This window comes from Psittacula echo (assembly GCF_963264785.1).
Source record: "Psittacula echo genome assembly, chromosome: Z".
NCBI lineage: Eukaryota > Metazoa > Chordata > Aves > Psittaciformes > Psittacidae > Psittacula > Psittacula echo.
The window spans coordinates 78,795,067-78,809,353 of NC_137742.1; positions in this window are offsets into that span (position 1 = coordinate 78,795,067).

Sequence of the window (14,287 nt, forward strand, 5' to 3'; positions counted from 1 at the left end):
TTCATCTTACTTGGCCATGAGTACTTCAGGATAGTTCAAACATTTCTATAATTGCATTTATTGCCTGTTTTCCAGGGCTTCCATTTGAAACATTATCCTACGAATATTTTTAAAATTCCCATTTGAACATCATAATACACTGTTGAGAGGCTAGTGCAATGCACATAGGAAACAAAAGGAGAAAATGTACTTTACAGATAACAAACTTTTCAAAATAACAGCGAGGCAAAGCTAGAATGAAAGAAAATCTAAATGTGTTTGCAGTCCATTAAGATGAAACATCTGAATTTACAGGAGTTTCCTGTCTGATTGTAATAACACACACAAAATTAAATACATAAATAGTAATTTTATGTATCACATAAGACGAAGACAATGAAAAAAAATGTTTACATTTATGGTCGACTCATTAGTGTTTTATTATGTGAAACACTAGGAGGCATCAGTTGGGTAAAAAAAGAGTTCATTTGAAAAATGGTAAGAAATTAGCATAGAAGTTATCAGCTTGCAAGTTTCATTACTTACAAATGTTAAAGGCTGCACATTTTAACTAAATTATGTGGATATCTTAAACTCTCTATTCTCACTGATAAATGGCATTTTTAATAATATAGGGACATTTAATTTCCTAACTCTTTTCAAACCAGACTAAGATGTACACATATGCAAGTATAGTTGTACATCATGTTGCATATTTAAAAATAACAGACTAGGGACAAACTCAGGTGACTTACCTGTTCTTCAATATTAAACTTTCTGATAAATCTGCAAAGCCCTGACATGTTTTATCCACTTTCCTCTACATGTAAGCTCTTAATAGGGTAAGTGCAGCGAACTTAATACAGTCCTAAGCACTTTAAAGAACTTTTAATTGCTATTACAGGGTATCACCTGGGCAATTTTTTTTTTTTTTTTTAAGTCCAGGACAACCGCCTACTACATTTTAAACACGTTTCTTCAAAATAGTGTATTAAGCAGCACTTAAAAAAATCTGTATAACAACACCACAAGTGGTTCTGCCTTTTACTATAAAGTCATACAAAACCAGTAATGTTAAAATTGAGTTTTCCTTCCTTCAAATTGTGACTAACAATGACTAAGCAACAGAGTTATAGTTGTCTTATAAAACAATCAATTGAAATTGAAGTGTGCCTAGCCATGCTGCAGCAATCAGCTTTTATCTCTGCCCAATCAAAATGACGTGAACTGCCTAATCCTTCTTTTGTAAGGCACATAAGACTTTGTTGTCACTGTTGGTTTTGTGAATCGCCTCTATAAGCTGGTCTGATTTCCTAAAGATGACAGATCCTAGTGAATAGACAAGCTCTACTGCACTGCAGTCAATGAGACAGTGAGATTAAAGTAGAGGACTGAAGACACTAGCTTTTAATCACCTGTCCACATGCAATGTTGATCACCAATTCTGAGAAAATTATCTTAAAGCTGGTCAGAAGACCCAAGTAATTCCTTTTAAAAACAGAAAATTAAGAAATTAGATTTTTCAGTTTCTCACTTGCACCATCAGTTTTGTTTGCTGACCAGTTCTTCTAAATCCATTTTGTTTCTGAAATAAGATGCAAACCTATATTGTCATCCTTTCCACACACCAGAATACTACCCCTATCTCTTAAGCTTGAAGTTTTCTAGCTGTTTGGAATTACATACATAATTTTTCTGTATATCATACCTAGGTCGCTATAGAGCCTTCATGAGGATGTAGCAAAATCTCTATGCTGGTATCATGCAGCAACATTTAAAATCTTAAAATATATCACAAATATAGCTGCTTCGGTTAGTCTTCAAAATCACGAAGAAGAGACTACAAACTCCCTGAAAATGTATAGCACCTTATTTGTGTTCTTCACAAACAGTGTTTTGAAAAGAATTCACTAGACTTCACTATGATTTTTAGGATAAATCATCACGTAATTTAAAGTGATGATGTCCAACAGGTAAAAAAAAAAAAGAGTCTACATACATCAAACCTCAAATGAGTATTCTTTCAAGCATCTAACAACAATTAATAGCTTTTTGCTCAATGTGATGTAGAAATATCCTTCACTGTCTCTGAAGATGAACTGAACTATTCTGGTGAACAATAAATTAACCTTTAAAATAAAAGATTAAAAGGAATTAAGTTGGCAAAAGCATTCTATTCACAAGTCCTGCTCAGTTCCTAAGTTTCCATGTAGTTATCTTTATCTACTAAATAGTGAGCTACGAAAATCTTTTAGATGTAAACTTTTGGTAAAAGGTTTGTTTCTCTTCATCTAGAATATTTTAGATGTTTAAAAAAACCAGAACAGTTTAATAAGAGAGGCATTGCTCTGTTTTCCAATATACATGTTGCAGGTACACAAGATTAAGAGTCTTTTATCAAAAAAGTAAGAAAAATTTTCTGATCCTATACTGGAAGAAAATTCACAGTAAGAAAGTATTTGTATGAATTTTCTTATGACGCTTCAAACTAGCTCAGAACTAACTCTGAAAGACTTTAATCTTACACACTGTTCATCACTCACTACCAATTTCTTCAAGGCTCTTAAGCCTAAATTTCCTTTTTCTTGGTCAAGTAATCTTAAAGAGAATAGAGACATGTTTTATTCCTGCATGCATTTACAGGATATTGAAAGTGACATTCTTTACATCTCTGTCCTAAGAGAGCTATGGGACAGGCAAGAGGTTTTAGGTTTCTATGAGGCCTGATCCTGCAAATTGTTATTCCTGTGACTTAATTTTCACACAAGAAGTCTCAGCCTTGTCGGTGGGACAGGCTGTATAAATACTGTTTGCATGAAAGAAGGGTTTTTTTGTTCACGTCCCAGAACTATCTCCTCATACTAGCTACGTAGGGCATATTAGTGAAAATACATATAAACAGCAAAGTTTAAAATAAAAAGATGTGTACTATGAAGAACATCGTCACCCTGAATTAGGGACCATTCTCTAAAGTTTTTCAAAGAATTTTTCCATTACTTCCAAAGGGACTTAAGTGTAAGCAGAGACTTTAGGGTTAGGCTCAATATGAATTATGTATTCACTAATATAGAAATAATAATATAACAAGTATTTAGAGATGGAGTAAGAAAGCCCTGTGGGTTTTTTTTTGACTTCATGATAGGTACCTAAAATCATGTAACAGAAACAGTTCACAAAATAACAAATCCCCGAAGTGGCCACTTGCCCAACTGTTTAAACTGGAAAGCAGTATGTATGAAATACAGAGGTTAGAAATGGTTCACAGGTGGTTATATTTCCATGCCCTGCCAAGCCTCTAGGGATTAGAGTTATTACACTCCATATAAACATCTCTACTCTTCAACCACAATACCCGGCAAAGTGTCAATAAAAGAAATCTAGTCATATTTGCATATAATAGGTTTATCATTCATCTCGTAGTTATTTTCAAGTAAAGGTATGGAACTAGGACATCTGCCACTAAGCTGATCATCAGGTATGTGCTAGGAAAATGCATTTTGTGTCAAGACAATTTTTTTCTGATCACCAGTAAAATACTGGCAAAATATGTTTCTCAGTTTAATTCTCTTAAATCTTAAGTTGTGTATTACATTATTACCTTATTTAATTTCAGGATACAGATATTTGCCAGTAATAATTACTGCATACAATACAGAAAATACAACTCTTCCATGAAAGACAATGCTTAGGTTCCCACAATGCTTTTTTTTATTATTATTATTATTATTGTGAAAAAGAGACTTACTAGCTTGTCTTTATACTTGGTTTTTCAGGCTGACAGGTCACACTAAGTTTTATGGTAAAGGCTAAGTATTACAGTTACATAATGTACCAATAGTCTTGTTAAGTCTGTCATTCACATTAAACTTTACCTTAGCCTGTAAGTAACTGCACTGCAACTAAACAGCCAGTTTTGTGAGGCTTGATTAGCTCTGCTCCCTTGTGTTAAAAAATTTAAAGATACCCACGTAAAGACCAAAGCATACTATTCCGAAAGAGGTTTGCAGCCCATGACTGAAGTTCCCACATCAGTGCAAGGGATCTTTCCCTCTCTAATGCAAGTATTCAGATGAAAGGTGCACAAAGTTAAACAGTTGCAAGCATGCATTACTTAGACTCAAGAGCTAAAAGAGACTATCACACAATGAAGTTTAAGAGCGTTTCACTCAAGGTGGATCGTTTTCTCAGCCTGATAAATCAGGGTGCAAGCACTACAAGGTCATAGCATTTGGTGAACTATTCAAATCAAATAAGCATGGAACACTTCACAATATCAAGCACACAATTTATGTAAACTAACTTCATCAAAGTTTAAACACTTAAGACATTGACAGAGACATGTCAGTAGATTTAACTATGTAACTTGTCTAAAAAGTTAAGGCAATTGCACAATCACACACTTTTAAAAGTCTGCAAGCCACCTAAATACCAGTCTACATACAACTGATAAATTCTTCAAATGCAATAGGAAATGTATACAGGGCTTTTGAATGATGCCCTCTATGTTTTATTCAATGCTGAATTTCACGTGTACTTACATTATAAACATTTAGCTGTTTGGATGATCAGACTAGTCCTTGAGATATTTTCCTTTCATAGGAAAAAGAAAAAATCCCTTTACTTCTTCCAGCCTTAAATATTCACCACCTGGTTCAACATGCAGCCTCCTTGAATCACACACACAACCGTCAAAGTCAATCCAATAAGCAGCCAGAAGACGTCTGGGGTGTGTGTGTGTGCGTGTGTGCAGCGTGGAGGAGGAGAAAGTGGCTGAGCTGTTGCTGGTCGGATTAAAAGTAACCGGACTCGTCCTGAAAGCGTCCAGGAAGGAAGTAACAGCAGGCGAATGGGAAAAGGCGAGCTGCTCACAGCCTTTGTAACATCGCGAAGGGGAGGGGGTAGGCGAGCTTTCAGACTATACGCCTGATGAGGTGTCCTTCTCTGCTTCGCTCCTTCTTCCTCCCTTTTCTTCTCCTTCTCCGCGTCTCTTATTTCATTCTCTCTCTCCCACAATCCCAAACGAATGACTCTCTCCTCCCGAGCTGGAGAAATAATCAGTTTCACTCTTGCAAAAAGGGGGCGGGATCAGATCCCGAGAGCGTTTTAATAAAACAAACAGAGCAGCAGCAGCGGCAGCAGCTCCCTTCCTTGCCCCTCTAGTCTAAAGTAGATTGATAAATTACTCCACTGCACTACTTTAATTATGTATATGGTATGCAGAATAAATCACTGAACATCAGCACCTCAATCAAGCACTTTTAAATGATAATTGCATCTCGGGTGAATCAATCTTTCCATTCCTGACATTTTGCTAATTTTAGTTTTACGGTGGGGGTAATGGCATATGCCACACGCAAACCTAATGACAATCCTTGCTCACATCGAGCCCAAGCGGGGCGCAGGACAGGCCGGCGGCGGGCAGGCGGGTCAGCGCTCCCTTGCGGCTCCTTTGCCGCGGGGTCTCTATCATGTCCCCCCGCGTTGCCACCCCCAAGGCACCTCCGCTCTGCTCCGACCGACACCCGGCAGTGGCACCTCGGGAGGGGTGGAGGCAGCAGAGCCGCCGCCATCGCCGTTTGTCACCGACCCCCCAGAGCGGAGCGGAGCTAAGCGGGGCACACTTATCCGGAGAGCCCCTGCTCCTCTCCTCGCACCTCTGCCGGGCTCCAGCGCTCCCTGCTGGGGTCCCGCTCGCGGTCCCACTTACTCACGGAAGTGCAGCGTTACTAGCACACCGTGCAAAAGGACAGGGCGCTTTTTAATATAAGTTCATTTGATTCTAAAACCGGACTGAAAGGGTAGTACTGTTAAGGGAGCTCGAATCCACATTAAGCACATGGAATAATTTGTGAGTAAAGCTGGACTTCTGCAGGTAGCTGTTTTAATTTCTGTGTAGATAAGCCAACTTTTATGATGCTTCGAGAGCAGCAGGGGAGTTTATAAAGGCACAGACCATTATTTTTATGATAGATTAAGGTACTGGAAATAGGAACCGCACGCATGATAAAACCAAATGACTGAATTCAACAGCAGTGATAAATGTGTATTTGGTTTATTTTAATGCAAGCCCTTGGTCTCACAGTCTTTTTCCCTATAAACATCTCATTGGGCCACTGACCTACTTCTGAAGTTCCATTTTTGACAGTGAATAAATGCCTTCTTGGTTCAACTGCACTTCTTAAAACATGGATGCTCAAAGAATGGTCGGAACAGAGCGAAGCCAAGGCAGTTCTAACAAGCACTCTGCAACTGCTCTCAAGGCAGATCCCTTGAGAATACCCTTTAGTGACTTCAGATCTCATCATGCCTCACTCTGTCCTGGTGAGATTTAGATACAGAGTGGGCAACTCTCACAGGACAGGCGATTACAGGCTATAAACGCACCCACAACAACAACAGTAACACTGACATGCCCTGAGCCACTAGGCAGCTAGGCACCAGCCCAGCACAGTGCATACATACGGTGGTGAGAGCCACATATGCTCAGCAGTGTCAGCAGCAGAATCCACGTAATGGTGGGGGATAAACAACTTTCTCAGCCTCAGGTTTGGCATGAAGCACAGCAGTAAGGGAATACAGAGCAGTAACATGGGTCATACCCTTGCTATGTCTCTTCTGCACACAATTCCCAGCACGACACTCAACTATCCGGCAACATTCCTATTTTCTTAGTGGTGAAAAATAGAAAGCTGTGTTAAGACTTCACACTTTTGTGCTCTAATTGAAAATGACTGACATCTGCTTTATTTTGTGCAGGACGTGTAAGTTGCCAGTTTTCTGGCTAGTTGGTAACAGAGCCCTTCAACTGGCCAGGCAGAACACGAGCATTGTCATATTTTGAAAGCAATTACTAGAGTGGGCAAGTATTTCAGAAAATAAAAGTACACAGCAGCTTAGCACATCTACTACATCTCCGTGTGGGCACTTGTGGCCTAATCTTTAAATAGTTGTGACCTTCAAATACTGAAGTACCTTAAAGCCATGCCAAGTTTTTGTCACGAGTACAATTCATCAAATCTATGTAAAGGACACCTCGATTTTTAAAAGACGGTACAGATGTTAGATGGACAAACATACAAGGGGAGGGATCAGGCTTTCTCAGTCCACTCAGGGTTAGATGAGGCACGAATTTATGCTGTACCTTTTGAAGTGTTCAGGACTCTTTTTTTTTTTTTTCCCTCTCTTTTGCTGCATTTAATTTTAAAATCTGGAATAATTTCAAACAGTGAAAAACCTTTGTTCTGCTGTCTGTACTTGTACTGATGCTCTACAAATGCACCCTTTTTAGATTTCTGGCATGAGACCCATATCTACTCTTTTTTGCTGTCCACGGGTCATGAGTAGGTCTGCTGACAAAATTACCTTTTGGGCTTTTCTCCTTAATCCGCCACCTGAGGCGCAATGTTTTAAACAATGAGGCAACAGTCAAAATGCAATAATTATAAAATCACATCTCCAAAGTTTTATCAAAGTGTATCCAAGTATCTCTTTCCCTTACAAGTGCGATTATCTCAAGGTAACATTTCCTTTGAAGATGATTATCAAAGTCCATTTTTGTTCTTATGTGGATGCAGAACATATCTTTCCTCTTAGGAGAAATGAGATTGCCAGCTTACATCTTCTAATGGCGTTTAAACTGAAAAGCAGTAAGGTTACTATGGAATGATCCACACCCTCTGCATCTTAACCCTGGGGTGGCTTGGTTTCTATTTTCTGTCTAAAGTTCTGCTCAACCCCACTCCACTCCACGCCTCGCTCTCCTCAACCACCTCCCTCTTTGTAAGAACAACACAGTATATAACACTTCTTCCCATGTCTGGCTGCTTTTAAACTTGGCCCACGCTGGGTGCAGCGCTTGAAGTGAGGTTAAAAAAATTATTTTAAAGTGAGCTGGGGTGGTTGCCACAGCAACCCACCCTGTGAGGAATCGAGGCTATAGATTAATCTACCCCACAAGATTATTCAACGGTACTGTATTTGTTCCTTGTTCATTCAGAATATTCCCTCAATCCATATGCTTTTATAATGAACAAAAGATGCAAACTTGGATAATTTCAAAGATAACAGGATATATGTTCCAGGAGCACAGTTTAAATGCTTCGTAAACCATCACAAAGAGCTGAAGTGAAGATGATACGTTGCAAAATCATTTAATTGCAAAAAAAAAAAACCCAACCAAAAAAACCTGCTAGGTAGGCACAGCTGACATATGAACTTTAAATAAAATGGCATGCTAATACTAGAATGCTGTTATACACATCAAGCAATGATTACAGAAAGCCTTTGTCACAGGTGTACCTCAAAGTACATGATACAGTAGAACTTGCTCTCCAGGCTTTCCTTTTAACATTAAATCTAAAAACAATAAATAGTACTTTGTAATATTAAATGCAATAAATATTAAACACTCACCACATACACCCTCTTTATTGTCAAAATCATCCGCCTCCAATGCTTTACTTAAGCCTTCCCATAGTAGTTACTTCACAGTTTACAATTCTTGTTCGGCACCTTAGATGTTTAAAAGCACAAAAGTAGTGTGTTATTAAAATGCAAACCTATAGTACTTAAATACATTTAAAGAAATTTATGAAACAACTTCTATAAAAAGGATACGCGTCTTTACTGATGTGCACTTAAGCCTAAAAGGAGTATCACTTGTCAGTAACTCGACATTTCCAGAAGCTATAATAAACTCCATCCGAGTCCTAACTTAGAGATGTTTCATTCTCATAAAAACACAAAACTATTGAACTGGGTTCATCCTCCGACTGGTACTTAGAAAATAAATCATTTATGCTTTTATGTGCATTTTGGAAAACGTGGCTGTCTCATCATTTAATAAATGCGAATTTCCATGACTGGGCCAAATGCTGAAGTGTCAAAGCTTGGTTTATTAATCTCTTCCTTCGAAGGCACCTGTATGCTTTACTAACACCTTTGGGTGTGCCTCGAGAAAGGCCGCACAAGACAACCCTGGAGGCCCTTTTTTACCCCAAATACCCGGATTTCAGTGCACCTGCAGCTGAGCTGAGAGGGTCCCTGCCACGGCCGGAAGCCACGGCGTGCTCTGGAGGGGTGACCCCTTTAACACACAACGTTACTTCGGGCTTTTCTGTTCATTTGTGATCAATACGAGCCCTGAGGGCTGCGCCTGCCGTTCCGTCCCCACCGGCCGCCATCTCCTCAGGCGGCGCGGCTCAGCGGCCGCCCCGCTCCCGCTCCGCCCTGGCGCGAGTACTGCCTCACACCCCGCTGTAGCGGCGAGGGCCCGGCTCTGCTGCTCCCTCCACCTCAGCCCGTGAGTGCGGAGCACGGGCTACGGCTTGCAGCTCTTCCCCTCTCCTCTTCGCCGCCTTTCCCTCTTCCAAGGGCAGGCGCTGAGGCGGGCGGGGGGTATTGTACGTTCGGGCGGGCTAACGCGAGAGCGGGTGGTCCCGGGCAGGGAGGCGGTCACCATCCCGCTCCGGTGGTAGCGGCGCAGCAAGAGCCCTGTGCAGACGGCAGCTGCTTAAAGCAAGGACGGGCACAGCGAAGGCGTAGCGAGTCCCGGTCAGGGGCTGGCTCTACAAGCGACCTCTGCTTTGCTTTCATCTCAGTGCTGTCCCCTCCAGAGCCTTCCACAGCCTCTTCCCACCCCTCCAGCCTCTGGAATAGGCGGGTGTTGATGGTTTGGGACGCTGAAGGGCACTATCGAAAGCCGTCAGGGTGCACAGTAGGGTGGCCAAAGGGCAGGGCTGGGTGACGCAAGGGTGGCGCAGCAGCCTCAGGAGCGTGGTGTAGAGCCGGGGTCTGGAAGCAGGGCAGGAATGGGACAGAGTGGTAAAATTAAACCTCACTTTGTTAATTAATGGCTGGGGAGTCCTGAGCGTCAGCCGTGACATGCATGTGCCGTGGCGCCAGCAGTGCCTGGGAAGACAGCGTAAACTGTGTTTCTGGTCTCGGTGGAGAGCTTGGACATAGTGTAGTCTAGGGCATTATCCGTTGCTTTCCAGGCTCTCAGAAAGCTGTTATTTCAACACCCTCTGTTTTTCAAAAGTGAAATTTTTTCGTGCTCCTTTGTTTATCTTTTCAAGGGCCTTTGCAGGGAAGAGGCTGACTGTAGAGGAGGAAAAGGCTGCCAAACACACTAGGTCAACAGTGAAAAGAGATTTGGTTGTTTTGCTAAATGGATCCAGTTCTGGTAATCTGAAGTGTTTCATTGTTACGAAAGGCAGTTTCTGAAACTGTAGTTTGCAAGTTGATACTATCCTTTAAATATGTCATGAACAGTTTTCTAGAGATTATTTTTATCAAAATTTTTCTTTTTATTGTAATGTTTGTTTTTTTTAAACAATTTTAATACTAGAGATGGGAGGTAACTTCTTTGTAGACAAGTATTTTTTTTTTTTTTTTTTCAGATACTGCTAAAATTGTGCTGAAAGTGTAAAAATAGTATTTATTACTTTGTGACTGACAGCACAGACTAATATTAGAATCAGATCTGGACCTGGTGATATCCACTGTTTGCCACACATGCTTTTGAGGGATAGGCTATTAGCCGAAGTTTGCTCATTTGTTTGAAAATGAGGCTGAATTTTTATATGAAGGAGTTAACAGCTATAGAAACATTGAATCTGTGCTCAGTGTGGAAGCTGTGGACCTCATGTGCCATGTCCAAAGTCCCCTCAAGCCTGCTGAAATACAGTTTACACTCACAGATTGAGATGGGACCCTAAATAGAGGCTGTGGTCACCCAGATCCTATTCCTGCCTCAGAACTAGCATTTGAATATGCAGCTACTCCAGTTCGTCTACCAGCCGCGGCCTGTCTGAAAGATATTCAAACATCCTCATAATCCCATGACAACGTTCCACCATGTGTATGTAGTCTATATATACATGTATGTATTTTAGGGGAATAACACATGTAGTCAGTGATTTTACTTAAGTGTAACTAAAGGAAGAATTTAACCTACCAACCTTTCCCCCACTGAGATTTAGGGACTCCAAAAATGTGTGTCTAGACTTGAATGGAAGAAATGTATGAAGGGCTTTGAAGCTCTTCAGTGGTAGTCAAAAATCAGCAAGCAAAGCTTTAGTCTCAGATAAACTCAACAGCTCAGAAACCAGTTTCAGTTCTGCCTCCTCCTCTCAATCTCTTCTAACATAAAGTTAGTTAGGTGAAATTTCAAGCTAAATGGGCTATTTTTTTTCCTATGCAAAAATATAAAAATAGATCAAATGTGAGCTTAGAGTGGAAATTTGGATTCAATTCCTCATCTTAATAGGGTTTGAGTACAGGATGTATTTGAAGAATATTTTTTGGGAGTGTTATTTTCATGAACTGATGCTCATCTGTCTGATTATTCTGCATCTTCGATGCCTCAGAAACATTAGATTTTTATTTTTTAAAGCAAGGCGTTTGGTTGAAGTGCAGTTTATCATATGGTTTAATACAACTGTGATTGAAGTTGTAGATCTTTAAGCAGCCTTCAACCAAGAAGTACAACATATTTACTGTTCAGCTCAGTCACTAAGACAGAAGAGCATGCTAGAGGGAGAAGTTCTGTGTTTTGGTGACTCTTTGTTCTCTGAAGGGCCTGTGTCCAAACAGAGACTAAGTCAGAGCAGCTGTAGGGAAACTTGAATTCACAGAAGGGATCAGGCAGGTTCCTGCCAACCACAAAGTACTGCACTGGCAGTCCCTATCTTTAAAATCTTTACATGTCTTCCAATATCTTGCACAACATCTAAAGTTGATGTCAGGGAAGATAGCTTTGTATTTCATTGTTAATTTATGCAGCTTTAGGAGGTTTAAACCTCTTTGCTGTTTGTGGGTAATTTCAAAAGAAGTTTCCCCATACTTCTCTCCAAGAGGAAAGGTTCCCAGAAATTAAGTTCCAGCATTAGTGTTTTGAGCAAGAGCCACTTTTCTCATTCTTGCCGCTACATTTACTTCTTTGTATGATTATCACAGAATCTCCTGCGACCCCTTTTCATTTAGGGAAAGGTTTGGAGAGGCTGATTTTTTTTTAGGCTATGCATTCCTTCTCTTTTCCTGAAATGGAATTGCCTGAGTAAGGTATTGTGATATTTTCAGACAACCCGAAACAAAAAATATGATTGCACCTCCTTGCTTAATGTGTGACACTCAAGCATTTGACTATCCTGCCCTGCATGATGATGTGGTACAGAAGCAGACAGCCATAGATGGCCAGAAAAGTCTTAATTAAGTATTCTGCAGCTGCTATAAATTTGATCAGCATCTGCATCTGTGTAGACAATGAAATCCACGGTAATTTTGAGAGCCAGGCAAAGCAGAGGTTTGTTTTGGATAGACCCTTAGCCACAATTCAAACAAAATTCAAATTAAAAGTGTTCTAAGGGTAGAAAAAGGTTGGTCAACCTCATCTCCTTTTTCTGAAGGCCACTATGGTTCACCATCCTGGTTGCAGGTAGGGATTCCAATGTACCACATTGAAGGCTAGTTTTATTTTTTTTTTTTTACTTAAACCCAATTCTCAGGAGTTTTCCAGACTAGACTTCGAGATACATTTTAGATAAGCACCCGGCTTTTTGGCTGTTTCTCTGACAATTTTCCTCTATTTCAGATTGCATACCACATTCTGGAACCAAATTTAGAGTGAATGATATGCAAATTTTAAAGGTCAATCGTCGTGCCTGTTGTAACAGAGTATGCTGTATGGTATTTGCAGCATATATTGAGTACAGAATGCGATAGCAATGGATCAGTACATCGAATGAGGGAATAAAGATATTGCTGGAAAACTTTGATAGAGATATGCTTGCATGCAAATATCAAGAAGTAATAGGTTATTCCCTGGACATTTCAAGAAAGTGCGCTGGTTTTGTGTTTATAAGGTCTTCAGCACTAAATTCATGTCTTTGTTTTGCATTTGAACAGCTCCGAGTACAAGCATTGATCCATAAATACGCCTTCTGAGTGCTGCTGTAATACTGATACTTCTATTATCAAACCAATAATTAATATAAAACTTTTATTAGATGTTTTAGAGAGGCCTTTTAAAGGTTGACAGCTCTTGTTGATGAGTGAAGACAACCTTGTAACCTCTGTGGTGATAAAATGTAATTGCATGATAGTTTGGTCAGCTTTTAGATGTGCTTGTGCCACTTATATTCGTCTATATTAGAACTTCCATGAGCCTCCAGCTGTGATGTCATTGTTTGTAACTCTTCCCATGGAAGCCCTTGAAAAAGTTGGCATTACTGAGGTTAAAAGGAAACTAACCCTCAGAGGTCATGTTTGGATACGTGCTTTGGTTTAGACATAGTTCATCTGAAGTTGCTGTTGCTATCATCTGATCTAGTTTGAGCATCTTTGCACACCTTTGGCCTGAGATGGTCAGATTTAAGTTGCCGTAACAGCCTGCACCAATGAGACCAGCGAGGTGTGTTTTCAGCAATGACTTTACAGATAGCTAAGCCTGACATGGTTAAAGGAGAAGAAACCTGGTTACTAAATCAAAGAAGTTTCCGAAATTGAGGGTTATTATTTTTGTTTGCCAAGTAAGGACCGTACAGAGACAACTTCAGTTCCTTTTTTATTAACCATTTAATCTCCAGTCAAATATGTATTGAAACCTCTGGAACTAACCCACTAACTATGTAGTTAACCTCTCAATTTTTAAACTCTCAGTAACTCTTGAATAAATTAAGTTATTGTGGCACACGCATTTGTCTTTACCTTTTGGATCTAGAAGTCTGAGGATCTCTGTAGTAAAGCCCCTTTCCACTAGTACCTGTGGACATGACTTGATTGTGCTTTAGCTGTGACTCAGCTACAGAAGCAAGGGCTGGAGAACGGGTGTATATTTGAAACAGAGTTCAGAGATTTTCTAGCTCTTAAACGAAACCAAACGGTCTTTTGGGGTCTAGATATTCACATGATGCAAAAGGTATATGGGTAGAAATAATTTGAGGAGAGCTATTGCTAATGAGGATAGGCAGGTTAAGAATTTCTGGATTAAAGTGAGATTCAGTGAGGAGTTCTCACATTTTTTGCAGATTGAACCCAGCAGTTCTGATTTCTCCCAGGAACAAAGGAACAAGTGCTTCTTTATCCTAGATGGGAGCCAATTCCCTCATATTTTGGAGAAAGATTACAATCCAAAATCTCATTTCTGTGAGATTGTATGTGCCTAGGATCTAAAGTGCTATTGAAAGCATAGTGGTTGAGGACTGAATGGTTAATGAAATCAGTTACTGCAAGGACACATAATTAAATGGACAGCAATATCTTTCCAAGGTTAGTAGCAATCTCCTGATACACAAGTAGATTATTTCAC